General features: G+C 45.4%; 1 protein-coding gene across 4 annotated transcripts in view; it reads left to right on the plus strand.

The window, feature by feature from the left end:
* The first annotated feature begins 14,378 nt into the window (after nucleotides 1-14,378).
* ARHGEF28 (Rho guanine nucleotide exchange factor 28) overlaps nucleotides 14,379-17,781 on the plus strand; it is a 120,052-nt gene continuing 116,649 nt past the window's right edge. For all 4 annotated transcript variants that reach the window (XM_048292756.1, XM_048292758.1, XM_048292757.1 and 1 more), the window contains exon 1: nucleotides 14,379-14,419. The gene's annotated coding sequence lies outside the window, so the exon portion shown is untranslated. The remainder of the gene's footprint in view (nucleotides 14,420-17,781) is intronic.

The following is a 17,781-nucleotide window of genomic DNA, read 5'->3' on the forward strand; positions in this document are numbered from 1 at the left end:
ACTTCTCATAATTGTGTGACTTAATCAGGCAATATCACTTAGATTTCACACAGAATTAATTTTCGGGAGTGGAGGTGGTGGGGAGGCTTATCTTGGAGCCTCCTTATTCTGTGAACCAGTATTGCTTGAAGATGCACATTTCTCTTGGCAGCATAGTTTTCTATGTCTTGAAAACCACTAACCTGGACATAAAGCATACTTTCAGTTCTTACTGAAAGTATTAATGTCTAAGGTATGTATCTGTCCATTGTAGTGCTTTAAAGTTTGATGTGTGGCTAGCAGAAGCATCGGAAGAAGTTAGATTAAAATAGCGATTAGTTGGATCTAAAGTGGAGAGAGATGGATTTGATAGTTGGACTGTTAAGTGGATGAGAATTTGGTTGGTTGGTTGCATCCAGAGGGTAATGGTCAAGGGCTCAATGTCCAGATGGAGATCAATGGTATACGAGCTGTGTCCCTCAGAAATCCATATTGGAACCAGTACCATCTGATGTCTTCATCAATCACAGACAGTGGGATCAACTGCACCCTCAGCGACTTTGCAGATGACACAAAGTCAAGTGGTGCAGTTGACGCACCTGAAGGATGGGATGTCCCTTTCCAGAGGGACCTGGAAAGACTCATGAAAGGGGCCCGTGTGAACCTCATGAAGTTCAATAAGACCAAGTGCAAGGTGCTGCACCTGGGTCAGGGTAACCCCTGGTAACAACATAGGGTGGGGACGAAGAGATGGAGAGCAGCCCTGCTGAGAAGGACTTGGGGGTGCTGGTGGGTGAGAGGCTGGACGTGACACTCATGGGCACTCACAGCCCAGAAAGCCAAACGTGTCCTGGGCTGCATCCAAAGCAGTGTGGGCAGCAGGGACAGGGAGGGGATTCTGCCCCTCTGCTCTGCTCTGGTGAAGAACTCCCACCTGAAGAACTGTAGCTTCTTGGGTGCTCAGCACAGAAAGGCATGGACCTGTTGGAGTGAGTCCAGAGGGTGGCCATGAAGATGATCAGTAAGCTGTAGCACCTCACCTGTGAAGACAGGCTGAGAGACTTGGGGTAACTCAGCCTGGAGAGAAGAAGGCTCCAGGGGGACCTTACTGAGGCTTTTTAGTAGTTGCAGGGAGCTGATAAGAAAGATGGGGACAGACTTTTTAGCAGGCCCTGTTGTGATGGGACAAGGGGTAAAGGTTATAGACTAAAGAACGGTAGATGTAGACTAGACATATGGAAGTTCATTATAATGAGGGCGGTGAAATGCTGGAACAGGTTTCCCAGAGTTGGTAATTGCTCCATGCCTGTAAGCAGTCAATGTCAGGTTGGATTGATTTACCAAAATATGAATATCAGTCTAATATCGATATCCAACTGAGATGGACAAAAACTCTTAACAGTTTAGAGTTAGTGTATGTTTTGTTTGGTGCCAGGCACTGTGTGGGATAGCTGCCTAGGATGCAGGCCCCGATACAAGCAAACACGATACCTTTTATTTCTAAATATTATGAATATCCAAAATACAAATGCATATTCATAATGTTAACACCTCCCATTCTCTGCTTCATATGGAAATGAGCTTAAATGTCATTAAGCATGCGTAGTGTGTGTTCTGAATTGAGTTGGTGGTCTCGAATTGGGTCAGTGGTCCTAAAAAAGATGAAGTAACTAATCTTCCTCATTTTGACCTTTTTGCCTTTCTGAGCTTTAACAATTCTAATTACTTTAGCGACCTCTAAGTTCCTTCTTGTGTGACTTTTGGACGGGTTCCCACAAAGGGAGGAAATCGGTAATTGTCCTTGTTCCCTACACCAACTTATCAATGTTTGTACTCCTCATTCTAAGCACAGCTAAGCAAACATGCAAATGACAGATCATCAGTTATTTGGCAATCAGTTACTAACATCTTAAAACCCATTTCAGGTCCAGCTCTCCTAACTATTTTAATTAACTCTCACTGGGCCCAAGTTCTTTCCTATTCCAACTAATCTCAATACAGCTAGCCTATAACGAAAGTCTCTATGCTTCTTCTAAATCTATGTTTCAGGATGGGGCTCTGAGCAACCTGATTTAGTCGAAGAAGTCTCTGCTTATTGCAAGGGGATTCGATTAGATGATCTTTAAAAGTCCTTTCCAACCCAATTTGTTCTATGATTCTCTCTCTTATGGCAATTAGATGTGTTACGATGTTTACCATTTATGTTAGTCTTCCAAGTGAATTTGCCAAGGTAGATGTGGAAACAAATGTGAGATATCATCTACACAAATGTAAATGGGATGAAAATACGAAAACACAAATGCTATTTAAGATCTTGATCTCTAACAAGACGTAAAATGGAATTTGGAAGACTCATATGATGGACAAGTTGTATTTTGAGTTCCACTGGATTTACTACCTCTGCATTGAGAGCCGGTATTTGTTCAGGTGACAAACTTGTCAGACTTACGTGTTCTTTGTGGATATTATTTTTTGTTCTGAAAAATAGTAGTTTCTTCTTTTCCATTTAATAAGATTTTTTTATATTATGCAAGCTCTTCTTCAGTACCGACATAATTAAGTTACAGAGGAGCTAGAAAAAGATACCGTTATTACCAGTGTAGTGCCTGTTCTTCATGTTCTGATTTTATTTAATTACAATATTAATATAAAGCTTTGATTTTTGGCTTTTAAAATAGGCTGCAGCTTGAATAAAACAGGAAAAAAAACCTCCAGGTAAGAGTTTGTAGTGGTCTCTTGTGCTCGTGAACGTTTGAAATGCTTTACGGCAGTGCCAAGCAAACATATTTTTGTTCTGCAAGTGAAAAAGTATTTATATGAAAATGTAGTTATTTTTCCATCAGTGCATTATCTTATGGTCCAGAATCTAGTATTTTGAAGTATTAAGATGGAATTTAATAAACTGGAATAGTTAAAATAGTTAATTGTGCATTGGATTGGAGGGGATGTAGTGCTGGGTATCCTGTTTTGAGAAACTATATTTATCTGCTTATGTGGGAAAGGTGTTGGTGATTGAATCACGGACACAGACCAGCAGGGAATCTGAATAATTTATTCAAAGGAATGAGCCAGTTTTATACACTTATTCTAAGGCACAGCATTTCCTTATATGGCGTGACCTATCCTGTGTTGGCACATCAGCAACACTCTTTCTCAATGTCCTTCTATGGGGTGGTCACTCGCTGTTCACCCGTCTGTCAGCTCCCCGCAGGTTCCTCTGCATAGGGCTCTGCCCTGTGACACCTCCTCCGCCCAGGGTCTGGTGGAGACAAACCTCTGTGTGCCGCCATGTGCTCCTTTGTGTTGCCATGGGCCTCTGCAGGCAGGTTTTACAGTTCATAGCCCAATTCTCTCTTATAATTCCCCATAGAAAGGGAGAATTTATTGCAGACGGCTTCTTGTTGACTTGTAGCTCGTTTGGAAATAATCAGGTTGATTGTGTTGAAATGTAGTTCATAAATTACCTTGCCCCAGAGCAGATAGTTACAGACAAAAAGCATGTCTGTTATTATTCTTTTAATGTACTTTTCATAGGAAATATTCTTGCAGCTCTTTGTTGGAAAGAAGGAATACCTCCTTACCCCCCCAATGTTCTTGTGGCTCAGGAGCATAGTTAGTGTGGAGTGTAACCAAAAAAGAGGTTTCTCTAAATGAATGCAACCAGAATTAGACTGGGATTCAAAAAGAATAGTAAATTAAAACTTCCCTTTCCGGTGTTCAGGCACTTGAATTACATGGGAGAACTGGAGAGATGAGCTGGTTGGTCACTCCATTGCTTTTATCAAGGCTTCAACTGAACATTCCCCAGGAAAGACACTGACCTCTTCCCTGGACTAATTCCGCCAATGAGTGAAACTTTTATTGCTAGATCCCATATACATTCTAACTTCTCGAGAGCATTTCAACAGATACACTTGAAGACCGTGCTGCTAGAATTTACTAAGTTGTACTGTTTGAGTTGTTCAAGGCTGCATAACTAATGACATGAAAACAGAAAATACTAAAATACTTATTGTCTAATATTACCTCATCCCGCAGCCATATGGAGGAGGAGAGATATCCAGCATGCAGGAATTGTGCAGCAAGATTGATTTATTTAATTATTTTACAAACTCTTTTATATATTTTTTTCTTCATTGTCTAATTGGACAAAGGATCAGCCACCCCCTGGGGGTGATTGGCTAAAATCCTAAAACATCTACTGTCAAAATATTTTCCTACTGTACTATAAACAAAGGTCAGCAAGGTTGCAGGTGTTCATAGTTTATAAACCCTGCAAATATCTTCTGTGAGAGAGAAAAGTATCCCACAGACTTAGAAAGTAGCAAGAAAAATTCTTGCTAGCGGCATTTTTGTATCCACAATTCCCCTTTTTGTTTTTTAAGATAACAATTCTACTATTAATCCTAAGTAGAAATTTACATCAGTTATTAGTTCTAAACATGTCCTTAAGGCTTTAACTATCTGACTCCATAACAAGAAATTTAAAGTTCATTCTCTGCTGGTGGAAGGACCATCCCAGTCTCTGCTTGTAGAAGGACCATCTGCCTGATGGTTGACATCCTGGTCATCATCAGAAGAGTCATTAGGCTGATGATCTACATTCTGGTCGCCATTTGGATATTTGGCATTCTGGCCATCATTTGGAGGTTGCCTGTTCTGCCTCTGGTGCTGTAGGTCAGGGCGAATGCATTTTGCAGGTAGCCACCGTACCCCAGTATCTGTGGAAACGCAAGCATACCCACGACCCCAAACGATAAGCTCATGTGGGCCTTCCCACTGGTTAGTGAGTAAATTCTGCACCCAGACTTTTGCCCAGGGCAGCTGTCTCTCGCCTGCAGACTGCAATGAGAGAAAATGATTCAGAATAACAGGATTATTTGAATTTTGTGGTAGTGTAAGGTGATTAATTGTATACAAAGCTTTTTCTAGTTGGCTCTGTGGGGTTTCTCCATGCATTCCCCCTTTTTGTTTTTCCAAAACACGCTTCAAGGTACCATGAGCGCGTTCGACAATGGCTTGGCCAGTAGGAGAATGTGGGATACCAAAGGTATGGTCTACACCCCATAGGTGTAAGAACTGCCGCATCTTCTCCGAGGCGTAGGCAGGACCATTATTGGTTTTCACAGAAGCTGGCACGCCCAGGACTGAGAAAGCCAATTTCCAATGGGCAATGACATCACAGCCCTTCTCTCCAGTGTGAGCAGTAGCCCACATAGCCGAGGAGAAAGTGTCAATAGACACGTGCACATATTTCAGCCGACCAAATTCTGGGATGTGAGTTAATCCGTTTGCCAAATCTGCAAGGCTTTTAGCCCTCTGGGGTTTACCCCCGCTGGCAAAGGCACAGTGAGTCCGTGACAGTCAGCTCAAGCGCTGACAATGTCGCGCTCCTCGGTTGGCGTTAAATGGAACTGCTTCTGCAGGGTATGTGCACTTTGATGGAAGAAACTGTGCGATGCCTTGGCTTGTGCAATTCTGTCAGGCTGAGGCCCTACCCACGCAGGGTTGGCCAGCATGTCAGCCCTGGCATTGCCTTCTGTTAGAAACCCTGGTAAATTGGTGTGGCTTCGAATGTGCAGAATGTAATACGGATGCACTCGAGCCTGAATTGCAGACCACAAGGTTTGCAACAGTGAAAACAGAGCCGCATTGTTCACCTCCTTCAGAAGTGAACAATCTAAGTGTTGGGTTGTATCTGCTACGTAAGCAGCAAATTCAAAGGTTCCTGTGAGAATCATTGAAAAGCCATGGTAACAGCCCTTAATTCAACTAACTGAGCAGAGCCTGACTCGTGGCCCTTCAGCACCTGCTGTTCTGATCCCTCCTTCAAGGTAACGATGGCTTTCCCAGTTTTCCCAGAACCATCCATAAAGACGGTGGGTCCTTGCACTGGCACTCGACTATTTCTTGGCCACAAGGAAAGTACGGTCGATTTTGCCAATTGCAGACTGGGCAGATGGTAAGTGATCTGCCCTGAAAAGTTTTGCAGCGCGCTTTGCAAAGGAGCACTATGCATAAGGCTCCACTCAAAGTATTCCTTTGAGAGTGGAATGATAATTACTGCAGGATCCGCAGCCATCAGTTGCAAACACCGTTGGCGGCATTTGATTATCAGAGAAGCGACCAATTCAAACACTGTGGTCACAGTCCTTTTCGGCTGATGAGGCAAAAAGACCCATTCTAGGATATGCAAAGGATCAGGCCATTGTGCATTCCACTGGCCAATGATACCTGTAGGATGGAGGTCTGGAATAGTAATGAAAACAGTGATAGCAATGGAGGGATCCACTCGATAAACCTGACGAGCGGAAACAGCCCGTTGGACCTCTTGCAGCGCTCATCGCGCTTCAGGAGTCAACTCCCGAGGTGAATTCAGATCGGGGTCCCCTTTTAACATATTAAAAAGTGGGGAAAGTTGCTTTGGGGTTAGACCTAGAGAAGGTCGTAACCAATTGATGACACCCAGCAGTTTCTGAGCATCATTCAAGGTTTTAATCTAATCCAAGAATTGCACCTCTTGACATCGGATAGTTTGGTCCAAAATTTTCACCCCTAAATATTTCCAAGGAGGATGCTGTTGAACTTTCTCCAGAGCTACCTCTAATCCATAGGCATGCAGATCAGCGAGCAGCTGAGGCTGTATTCTCAGCAGCTCGTCCCGAGTGGGCGCTGCCACCAGGATATCATCCATGTAGTGGTAGCAGCGTGCATCAGGAAACTGCTTGCGAACTCCGGCTAAAGCTTGGGCGACATACCACTGACAGATAATTGGGCTGTTCCTCATCCCTTGAGGGAGGACCTTCCATTGGTATCTCTTAGCAGGTTCAGCATTGTTAATGGCAGGCACAGTAAAGGCAAATTTTGGTTTGTCATTAGGATGCAAAGGAATTGTGAAAAAGCAATCCTTCAAATCAATGATCAGGATGTCCCACCCCATAGGAATCATGGTGGGAGAGGGCATGCCAAGCTGCAATGCCCCCATACCTTCCATTACTGCATTAACTTTCCGGAGATCCTGCAACAGGCTCCATTTCCCTATTTTCTTCTTAATTACGAAAACAGGAGTATTCCAGGGACTACTAGAAGGTTCAATGTGTCCCTGTTGCAACTGTTCCTGAACCAGCTGATGAAGGGTGTCTAACTTCTCCTTTGGTAGGGGCCACTGCAGCTCAAAAATTGGTGTGTCAGTCAACCACTGCAAAGGCAGTGTAGGATACTGTGTCCCCTTATGCACAGTGACCCCCACTAAAAATTTGTCCCAATCCGTGCCCCCCAAGCTACCAACACGTCCCATCCCCAAAGGTTAAGGGAAGTGGTAGCAACATAAGGCCTAATTGTAGCTGTGTGCCCCTGCGAGTCCCTCACCATCACAGGCCGTTCACTTAAATAGCTCTGTGTGGCTCCTCCTAATCCTGCGATGGCCGATCCCACCGGGGCTAAAGGCCATGAGGGAGGCCATGCAGAGAAGGAGATGACAGTTACATCAGCACCCGCATCAATCAAACCTCGAAGCTGAATCCGGGGTGGACGGGTGTTCAGCAGGGTCAGGGTACCTGTCATCTGTGGCCTTTGGTCAGAAATGTCTGCAGTCCTGAAGGCCTGCGGAAGTCCCATAGATCCACTGCTGTTATTGTTGTGAGTTTGTTGTTCTATCCTGGGGACACAAGACTTAAAAGGCACTAATTTAGCAAGGCAGGTTTTTCAGGAATAGTGACAGGGGGTTTTTGCGTGGAGACCATAGCATGAATCTGACCTTTAAAGTCAGCATCAATAACTCCTGAGTGCACTAAGATTCCTTGATGGGTAACATCAGGTTTTCCCACCAGCATCACACTGGATTCCTAGGCTAGGGGTCCATATGCATCCAAGGGAACCTTATAAATACCGCTAGAGTCTAAGACGACTGTGGCTGTCGTGTGGACGTCAAAACCGTCTGATCTCTGGGTGCTGTCTCTAGGGTGGCTGGGTAGGCCTGTGCTTGTACCTGTGCCTGTGCCACTCTGCATCTGAGAGCAATTCCCCCTCCCCGCACCCCGGTGGAAGTTTCCCAACAGAGGCCGACCATCGGCATGAGTCTGGGATCTACAATAGTCCGAGCAATGCCCTGGCCTGCCACACCTCTTGCACTGGGGGATTGCTGTGTTCTCTTTTTGGCTCGGCTTAGGCCGCTTCCATTTTTTTGCATGTTTGGGTTGCTTTGGTTCACAATCAGAAGATGCGTGACCAGGCTGCAGGAACGCAGCCAAAGCAGGCCTTTTCTGGTTCCCAGATCCCACCTTCGCACAGGTCTCAACCATGTCTGTTACCTCAGGTTCTCCTGGTAAAGCATCTATGATTTTTCTGCACTCCTCGTTTGCGTTATCTCTCACTAACTGCCTTAACAACAACTGTCTTAACCCGTCATCCTCAACCTGCTTCTCTACAAAAGAGAGGATTGACTCTGATCTACCTTGAACTATTTCAGTATATCGCTTTCTAGGTGCAGACAACTCTATGGTTTTCAACAGGGCAGCCATGCTGACCTGTTGTGCTTGCTGCAGGACGCTAGAGGACAAGGTACCTTGTAGACTGGGATCAGAGAAGGGACCAGTCCCCGTCAAAACATCCGTTCCCACTGTCCATCTAGGATGGGCAGCAGGGAGCTGCATATTCCCTAATGCAGCCTTGTTGGCCAGCTTTCTCCAGGTTTTCTCAAAAACTGTAAATTGTACAGGTTGAAATAGAATTTGACCTAAGTGTCTGATATCAAATGGAGCAAGTAAATCTGTATTTATCACCCTTATTATCTGCATAACCTCAGCAGAACCTAGCCCATGTTGTGCCACCTTGGATTGCAGATCCTGTGCAACCTTCCAAGCAATCACCTCATGCTTATCACGCTCGCCTGAATTTGGGAGAGCCTTATACACTGGGAAAGCTTGGATCTCCCCTTTCGGGGAGTCACTACCATCCTGAACTTCTGGCACAGCCTGTGGATGGAGCGTAACAGCTTCCTGATTACTCCTAGAATCCTCAAATCTGTTTGGCATCCCAAGTGTTTCCAATAACTTCCACTCACTCTCCTCCAAAGCCCACATCTCAACTGACTCTAAGAAACTATTGTAGTGGGTCGGACGCACTGTCACCGTGCAGTCCTGAAAGGGCCAGGGGCAAGACCGGAGCAGCCTTTTCTTTCGCTGCCTGGCTACGGCAGCTTTACGCCCCGGGGCAAAGCCTCCTCTGCCTCACTGCCCGACGATGAGTCATCGAGTAAAGGCAACTCTGAGGTGCCATGAATGAACAGAGGTGGGTGAGGAGGAACGGATTGACCAGAGGCAGAACAGGCAGCACAGACTACAGTCGGCTGCGCTGTAGTTTGAACTGCAGCCTCTTTTTGGGATGTGATCTCGGCCGGTTTCGACCGGACTGGTGCTGGAACTGCTGTGGCCGTCTCCGGGGCTGCAGCTACGCCCAGCACTGCGCCTGTCTTTTGTGCCATGGCAGCGCCCGGCGCCACTGCCAGCCAGGACATGGCTGCCGTGTCCGCCACTTCTGTCGCTGGTCCTGGCTCTGCAGGCAGCTGGAGCGCCGGCACTGCACCAGTCGCTGACACTGCAGACGCTGCCGCGAGTTCCAGGTTCACTGCTGGCAGCGCTACTTTCGGGTTTGCCGCTGGCTGCGTCACTTCTGGGTTCGGAGCCGCGTCTCTCACGGGCGGCATGGGTGGTGCGGGTGGCACGGGCCCGGTGCACTCCGCACGGCAGGGTGCCTCTGGCATCTGCAGCAGCTGCTTTTGCAGGCTGAGCAGTTCCGATAGCTGTCACGATATATTTGGCAGTTCCGAAAGCTGTCGTGATACATGTGGCAGTTCCGATAACTGCCATGAGATATTCAGCAATTCCATCAACAAAGGCAGATGACGTATTAGAAGGTCGACTACTCAGGTCTGCGACTGCGCAGAGCAGTCTGGCACTATGGAGGGCGATGGGCTGCACGCAGGCATCCTCCGTGCAATAGATGCATGCGCAACATTTCCCGGGGCTACACTGGCCAAAAAGGTACATCCAGGCGTTCTCAGCGCAGCAGACGCATGCGTGGACAGGCTAGGAGCCAGCATGGGTGTCCAAGAGGCTAGACTGCTGTACCGTGGTCCTGGAAAAGCAGTGGCTGCCGCCGAGCTGAGTGGCAAGGTGGGCTGTACACCCTCCCGCTGCCCCGACACCCCCGCCAGTTGCTCTGTCAGCGCAGGGTCCTTGAGGGGTGCAGAGTCCTGCGACTGTGCAGGCTGACCCGGTGCAGGTTGTGGGGCAGGCTCCGCCCGTGAAACCTGAAGGGTTTTTTCGGATCCACCACCACATGCCCCTGGAGCCCGGTCAGTGGGGTCCCCTTCGGATATATCTCCTTCACTCACCACCGAGACAGGCAAGCCAGCTCTGCTGCCACGGTCAAGGTCTGTCAGCAGAATAAATAACGAACACCAAGTTCAGAATAATTCCAACACTGCTGGGTCCCCAGATGGGAGCTCCTGTCGTATGGCACAGCCTTGTTCCTGGCACAGCCTTGTTCCTGCCACAGCCCAAAGTCCAGGGCAGTGTCTCTGTCCAGGGAAATGCCATGCAAGGCAGCCCAGTCTAATAACTCACAAAGTGAGTTTTCAGGAATGGAGGTGTACATTATACTGAAAACACCTTTCCAGACCGTTACCACAGCGTCGGTTTGTGAGCTGCTGTTCACCATTTTCTCAGTCCTGTCGGACATCCTGGTCCCAGGGGGGTGGAAAGGGAACAGTGTACCTCTAGAGAAATTCAGCTTGACTCGCAGCAGCAGGACACGTCGCAGCATGAAGATCACGTCGGGGTCACCAATTATTACCTCATCCCACAGCCGTATGGAGGAGGAGAGATATCCAGCATGCAGGAATTGTGCAGCAAGTTTGATTATTTAATTATTTTACAAACTCTTTTATAGATTTTTTTCTTCATAGTCTAATTGGACAAAGGATCAGCCACCCATTGGGGGTGATTGGTTAAAATCCTAAAACATCCATTGTCAAAATATTTTCCTACTGTACTATAAACAAAGGTCAGCAAGGTTGCAGGTGTTCATAGTTTGTAGAACTCTGCAAATATCTTCTGTGAGAGAGAAAAGTATCCCACGGACTTAGAAAGTAGCAAGAAAAATTCTTGCTAGCAGCATTTTTGTATCCACAGTCTAACATTATGATTGAGCTATGTAGAGTGTTTAAAAAATAAGAAACTGAAACAAACTAATAAAAATGAAAATCAGAGATAACTGGTCTGTTACTTGATGAGGTCAGTTACCTCAGAAATAGCGATGTAGACAGAGCAGAGGCATTTAATGCCTTCTTCACTTCTGTCTTCAACACAAGTCATAGACTGTGGGATCCACACAGGTCTGGATACGTCGAGAAGGCCTTGACTAGAGGGATGATGAACTCCCCAGCTGACTCTGAACTTGTTTGAGACTTGCTTCTTCAGATGGATGTGCATAAATCTGTGGGCCCCGATGAGACTCATCCCACTGTACTGAAAGAAGTGGCTGATGTTATTGCAGGACCTCTCTCCCTTACTATTCAACTACCTTGGGAGTCTAGAAAGGTACCAATCTACTTCACATGGCAAATACTGTCCCAGTTTTCAAGAAAGGTGAGAAGGAAGGTTGGTAATTACAGGACTATCAGTCCTGCCGTGCCTGGTAAAATTATGGATAAGGTAATCCAGGAGTTACTGAAAAACAATGGAGAGACAATGCAGTCATTGGTCCGAACCACCAGGGGCTCTTGAGGGGAAAGTGCTCCTCGACAAATTTAATTTCCCTTGACGTCAAGGTCACCCATCTAGTTAACAAAGGGAAGCCAGTGGATGTGGACTATAATTTCGTAAGTTCACTTGGAGAAGTTTCTCCAAACAGTGGCACTTAGGGAGCAGGGTGGAGTAAGAAGAGGAGGAGTAGGAAGAGTAGTAGTAAGTATGTACTTAGTAGTAGTAATACTACTAAGCTCAAGAAAACACCTCACTGCCTCCTTGCCAATCATACTTTCCATTTTGTAACTTTACTTTTTGCATGTATGTGTTGAAAGCTAAGCATTCATCTAAACATTTTGAGCCTTACTAATTAAGGTTGTAGTTGTCAAATCAGATTCTTTGCCTTCAGCTGTTTTCAATAGCCAATGTATTGAAGGAGAAACCATTTGGTACATCGTGAAAAACTGAGTAAACGTTAGCCAGTGACATAGAAGGCCTAGGGAAGTAATTTGTTTGATGTCTGGATGTTTTATGAATCTGAAGACAGTCTCTGCAGTGTATGCTTTTTTTTCCCTTTGTTACTTGAATGTGATCTATAAAAACTTACTTGTCATAAGTTTTGCTAGATACATAGTCCCAACACATACAAAAAGCTTGCCTAAGTCCTTATTTGCATGATAGAAATGCAGGAGGTGGTCTCCTCTGGAACTGAGGCCTGACAGTATCTTATAATTCTATTACATTATTACATTGGAAACTATGTAAATTAACTGTTAGGTAGTAATTTTTGTATCTTTTTCAATTGTCAAAATTTGGCATTGACATCTTAAATCTACAGCTACTGCAGATGCACCTATGCTTGTATTCTTTTCTAGGATAACATGCAAGTGGCTGGCTTGCTATAGTCAGTGATGAATGAATATAGCAAGTGAAGTAAAGCAATCCTTATGTATGCTTCCAATAAAGTATCCTGGGGCTGGATGCAGAGGAAAGGTGCTATAAGATGGTTTCAAGTCATCCGTAATCTGACTGCACCCCATCAATCTCTGTCTCTTTTCTTTCTGGTAGATTTAACTTTCCTAAGTCCTGATCACACCATAACCAGCAGGTTATCTCTGTAATTTTGGAGTTGTGGACTTGTTCTGACTAGTCCCTCCTTCCTTGCACAGATGTTTTTTTAATGTGATCAACCACCCAAAGCAAAAACAATGAAAAGTTTCATATTTTAGAAGTGAATGCACATGTATATAAAGCCATGAAATTCTTGCTGAAACACACGGGGTGATAACAGTGTTTTACTGGCCTTTTTCTCTCCTTCAGGGAATTGAGAAGTAACTCATTTTTCCATAGAATTGAGAGGGGACAATGTCTTCAAAGCAAAAAAACTATTCATATCAACAAGTCAGCTGAGTCAGGTGTGTTCCCCTCCTCTGACAGGTGACAGAAAACACACACACTTCACTTCAATGGCAACCTTTTTATACCCTTTTGCGGCCGAGGGGAGGGGTCCCTGTCCCCTTTTCCATTGGTTGTGTACTGAGGAACTCGCCTCACCGTACTGTGTACTCTCCCCACCGCCTACCCTTCTTTCCTCTCCCCTCTCATCTTTCTTCCTTTTTGGTTATGTCTTCAACGTTGCTTCTTTATTGGTTCCCAACAACACTTAACAGGTGCAATGAACAGATCAAACAAACCATATATAAACCGTAGGTAACAAGTAGGAAACAGAACTAACACTTTTCCTCTTTTCCTTCTTTTACCTCTAGTTCTTTTGGGCTGAAGTAAAATCCTATTTCGTCTCTCACAGGGAACTATCTTCTCGACTTTTGCTCTGTTACAGCAGTCTAATATGCTTAATATTAATCTAACGCTGCTGGTACAAAGAGAGTATGCTGTCCATCTACAGCAGACAGGTCATGAATTAATTTACAGTGCAGCGAGAGGAAACTTGCTAAGTCTCTACTCGCAGTCTGGTACTCATAATCCCACATCTTCAGTGCTTCACTGTCTTAACCAGAGAAGCAGGTTGTCAGAGAAGTCTTAGGGAATCAACATAAGATGATTTTAAGAACAGCTTAAATTACGTATTACGTATACGTGGCAGCTGAGAAGCTAAGATGTGGTGTGGTTTGTGGTGGGATCGATGGACTGTGCAACACGAAACACGCGTGGAAGGGCCGGGCAGCAGGCTGATCAACCAGAGCCTTGAGCGGCCAGCTCCCAGCGCAGGGCTGGTGACTGCGGGGGCGCGGCGAGCGGAGCGGAGCCCTCCAGCCGCCGTGCGGGAACGCGAGGCTGCCCCGGCCCGGCCCCGCCGCGGGCGCGCATCCTGCGCTCCGCCGGGAGAGGGCAGCGCTCCCCTCCCGAGGCGCCGAGGGCGTCGGGGCCGCGCACGAGTCCCCGCGGGGCTCTCGCCGCACTTTCCCTGTCCCGTCGAGCTGGTGGCGGGGAGCTGGGGCGACTGCCTCAAGGTCTGCTCCCCAGGAGCCTCCCAGCGCCCGGGGCTGTCACAAAGCACCTTTGTTCCCTCTTCCCGCGGGCTGCCGGGGCGGGGGCGGCGCATCCGCCGGGCCGGGCGCGTCCCGCAGCGCTCCCGCGGGCGGCTCGGCAGCACCGCCTCCGTCCCTCCCTCCCTGCCTCCGTCCCTCTCTGGCCGGCGGCGGCGGAGCCCGGCCCGGAACGCTAAGGCGTAGGTAAGGCGGCCGCTGTCCACGGAGGGCGAGGCCGGTCCGCGGCACCTGCTGCCCCGCAGCCCCGGCCCGCGGGCGCTCGGGCGGGGAGCGGTGGATTGTCCCGAGCCTTCGCCGGGGCGCAGCGTCGAGCTCCGAGGAGCTGCGGCGTTGTTCCGGCGGCTGGCACGGCGTCCTGTGGCCGCTGTGTGCGGTGCCCCCGGGCGGGTTCCGCTGGTGTCCGGGCAAAGCCTTTGCGTGCGCTGTCATTCGCCTTCCAAAGCACCAAAAGGCAGAGAGGGATTTGAGAAGGGCTTTGTTGTGGTTTTGTTGTTGTTGTTTTTAAATATATGTTGTTGGGTTTTTTTAGTTTTTTTTTGGTTTTTTAATTCATTATTTTGCCGTAGAAGCTACTCTTTTTTTTTTTTTTTCCCCAGTTCTTGCCCCAATGTGCATGAGGTATTTGGCCTTGATCATAAAGTTGCTTGCCTTTCTCATCCAGAGCAAAAGAAGTTTTAAACTTAGTTACTCTTCACTTTTTGAATAGCCAAAATTGTAAAGGAAATGAAAACTTTTCTAATGGTAAAATTCTGAGAAATAACTTTCAAAGCAGTTCTTGGTAGTGTTTTCTTGGGGCACTGCTGTGCGCAGCTTAGAAATGTGCCAGGCTCTAAAACCCTTCTTCATTTTTATGGGCTTAACTCCTGCCTCTGTATCTGATCCTGTACAAAAATGAGTGTAGTTCTTCTCATAAATCTTTTAAGGCACACAGATGTGATGAAAACATAACAGGTATTTTATTTTACAGAAGTAATTTGCTCTTTACTGCACATTGTGGAAATAGGATTTCAGGGGGCATTTTACTTAGAGGGATTTTTCCACATAAGTAAAAATTGAACTGTATTCTGTGAAATTGGTATGAAAAATTGACAGGACAAAATCTGGTGGAAATACTAGACTATTTAATTGCTTTTATTTTTCCACAATGGTGTTTGAATATTGACTGAAACAAAGAAAATGGTTGTGTTGGTGTATCTTGGTAATAGTGTACCAGGCAACTCATCTGGCCTTCTCACAAACCTGCGAATTAGACATTTATTCCAATGTTTTACAAAATTTTCAAAAACTTACAGGTTTTCCTACCAATTAGTTGAGTTGTGTCTTTCAGGCTTATCTTCATTAAGACAAGCAGTTATGGCCAAACTACATTAATAGTTAAAAGAGGGTTATAAGGTGGAATAGTTGCCCTTCTCAATGGAAGCTGCTACTTTGATAATCAGAATTATGTTTAATGACTTCTGGTATCAAAAATTTTTTTCTGGCTCTTAGTGCAGAGTTTGTTGCACAGTTCTAGCTGTTCATGGAAGTGGAATACCAGTTACAAAAGTGTTGTTAAACACACAGAATATCCCCTTGCTTTGTAAGTTACAGCAGTTTGGTGGATGGCCAAACCTGAGGGATGATGAAGTGTCACAGATAGCACTGGAGCCTGCATTTGAATGCATTTGTAGAACCAAAAGTTTCTGGTCCATTTCTTTGCCACCTTGTCAGTAAACTGTACAACTGTGCTGCGTGGACTTTTAAAGAGTTTCTGCTGCTCTGGTCCCATGGCTTCACAGTGCCCAAACTAGGGAGTAGTAAATGCTAAAAGTATTTACTACTAATTATTCTAATTATTTCTAGTTTCACAATTAGAAAACTACTGTCTGTCAAAATGGGTGTTAAAAGGAGTAAGTGAGGTAAGACAGGTGTCCCACGATGTTATCAATCATGTTTTGTTTCAGTAACTGTAGTAATACATTTGGTTTTATTTTTGTCTTGTAATGTATAACCCATATTTCACATTTTTAAGGTTTCTAAACTCTAGAGACCCATTTTATTTTTAGTTGAAATGAAAATGCTGCATTAAGAATGTTAATACAGGAAGATGTAAAGAATGTATTTCGCCAACCCCAAGAGCAGACTTCTGTCAGAACAGGCATCTGTCAGAAGAGGAGTTTTTTCTGTGTTTTAAAACCCAAGACTATTCTTAAAAGGTTAAGAAGTATGATCCTTTTTTTGAGACTGTTAAATTCCGTTCTAAGGATCATAAAATGGCTGTGCCTTTAACAAATTAATTTGGATATATTTTGATATTTCAGTCGCCCTGAATGGGGTGATTTTTTTAGGCATAATTATCTCAGATTGTTGAAAAGAGTGGTAGTTTAAAAGGCGGTTAGCTGCATTTCTTCTGTTCACTTGCTTCAAGAGCAGCTGATGTCTGGTGAAGTAATCAACGCTAGTGCAGACAGCTTAATGATAAATGTGATAGGCAAAGGTTTATTTCACCTCTCAGTTTGAGTACTGTTAGAAGGCAGTAAACAAGTGCTTTTGAAGCTACAGGCTGAGGGTTCTGCTCTGTCCTTTCCCTATCCCCCACGTTCTAGATGCTCAGGAGACCCTAGTGAAAAAAATGAAAGATATGTCAAAAGCCTTGGCTGTAAAGTTAAATCTCTGACTTTGGGAATGTAGTATTTATTATGCATGTATTTTCAGTTTGCTATTTTTTTCCCTTTCATTTGTTTTGTTCGGGGTCTTTTAGTCGGGTCTAGGAAAAGGATCTGTGCTTAAAAGAATGTTCTGTACCACGTTTGACCTGGTGGCTGTGCAGTGTAGTTCCTGGTGCTGGGGAAATTGTGAGCAAGCCTTCGCTGTACCAACATAATGTAACTCAGATGGAATCTGTACATTCAGGAACACAGTTGAGTTCATTTGCTCTGCTTTTATAGAGGGAGGTTTGTTATTAATGGACACTGGCTTGTCTGTGAGAACCATACTGAAATCTCACTGGTTTTGAAGAGTATTAAGGTCTGAGAAATACAAGCAGTCTTTGCATGGCCAAAAAGAATAAAATGGTGGTAATAGTTAGTGTTACACAGTCAACACACAGAAGAGAGCTCAGTAGAACACCTCTTGATCTGCATGTGCTGCTAGACTTCTACAAGACATTTTGCTAAGACAAATATGTTGGGTTTTAAAGCATTACAAATGATGCTCTGGGGATTCCTGCCTGCCTTCTGGGTGGGACGCTCCTTTGCTTTCCTGTTGTTTTGGCTGATCACAAATAAGAGATTTAATGTGCCTGTCTTGATATAGTGGTAATAAGACTAATTCTCAGTGTTCTATAGACATGAGTTTCAATGTGACCATCACCAAAAAGAAATTTAATTAAAAAGGAAGAATTGAATTTCAAGGCACCTGGGAAGCGTCATCGAGGGTTTATTTACATAGTATGATATTTTTTACAGTCTGCTGCTTTACAGTTTATGAAACAGCAGGTCTGCGGCACAGAGGTGTGATCTGAAGTGAGAATGTAACAAACAGAACATGAGCAAAGACCTCATGTT

The sequence above is a fragment of the Corvus hawaiiensis genome, chromosome Z (genome assembly GCF_020740725.1).
Source record: "Corvus hawaiiensis isolate bCorHaw1 chromosome Z, bCorHaw1.pri.cur, whole genome shotgun sequence".
In the NCBI taxonomy this organism is placed as follows: domain Eukaryota; kingdom Metazoa; phylum Chordata; class Aves; order Passeriformes; family Corvidae; genus Corvus; species Corvus hawaiiensis.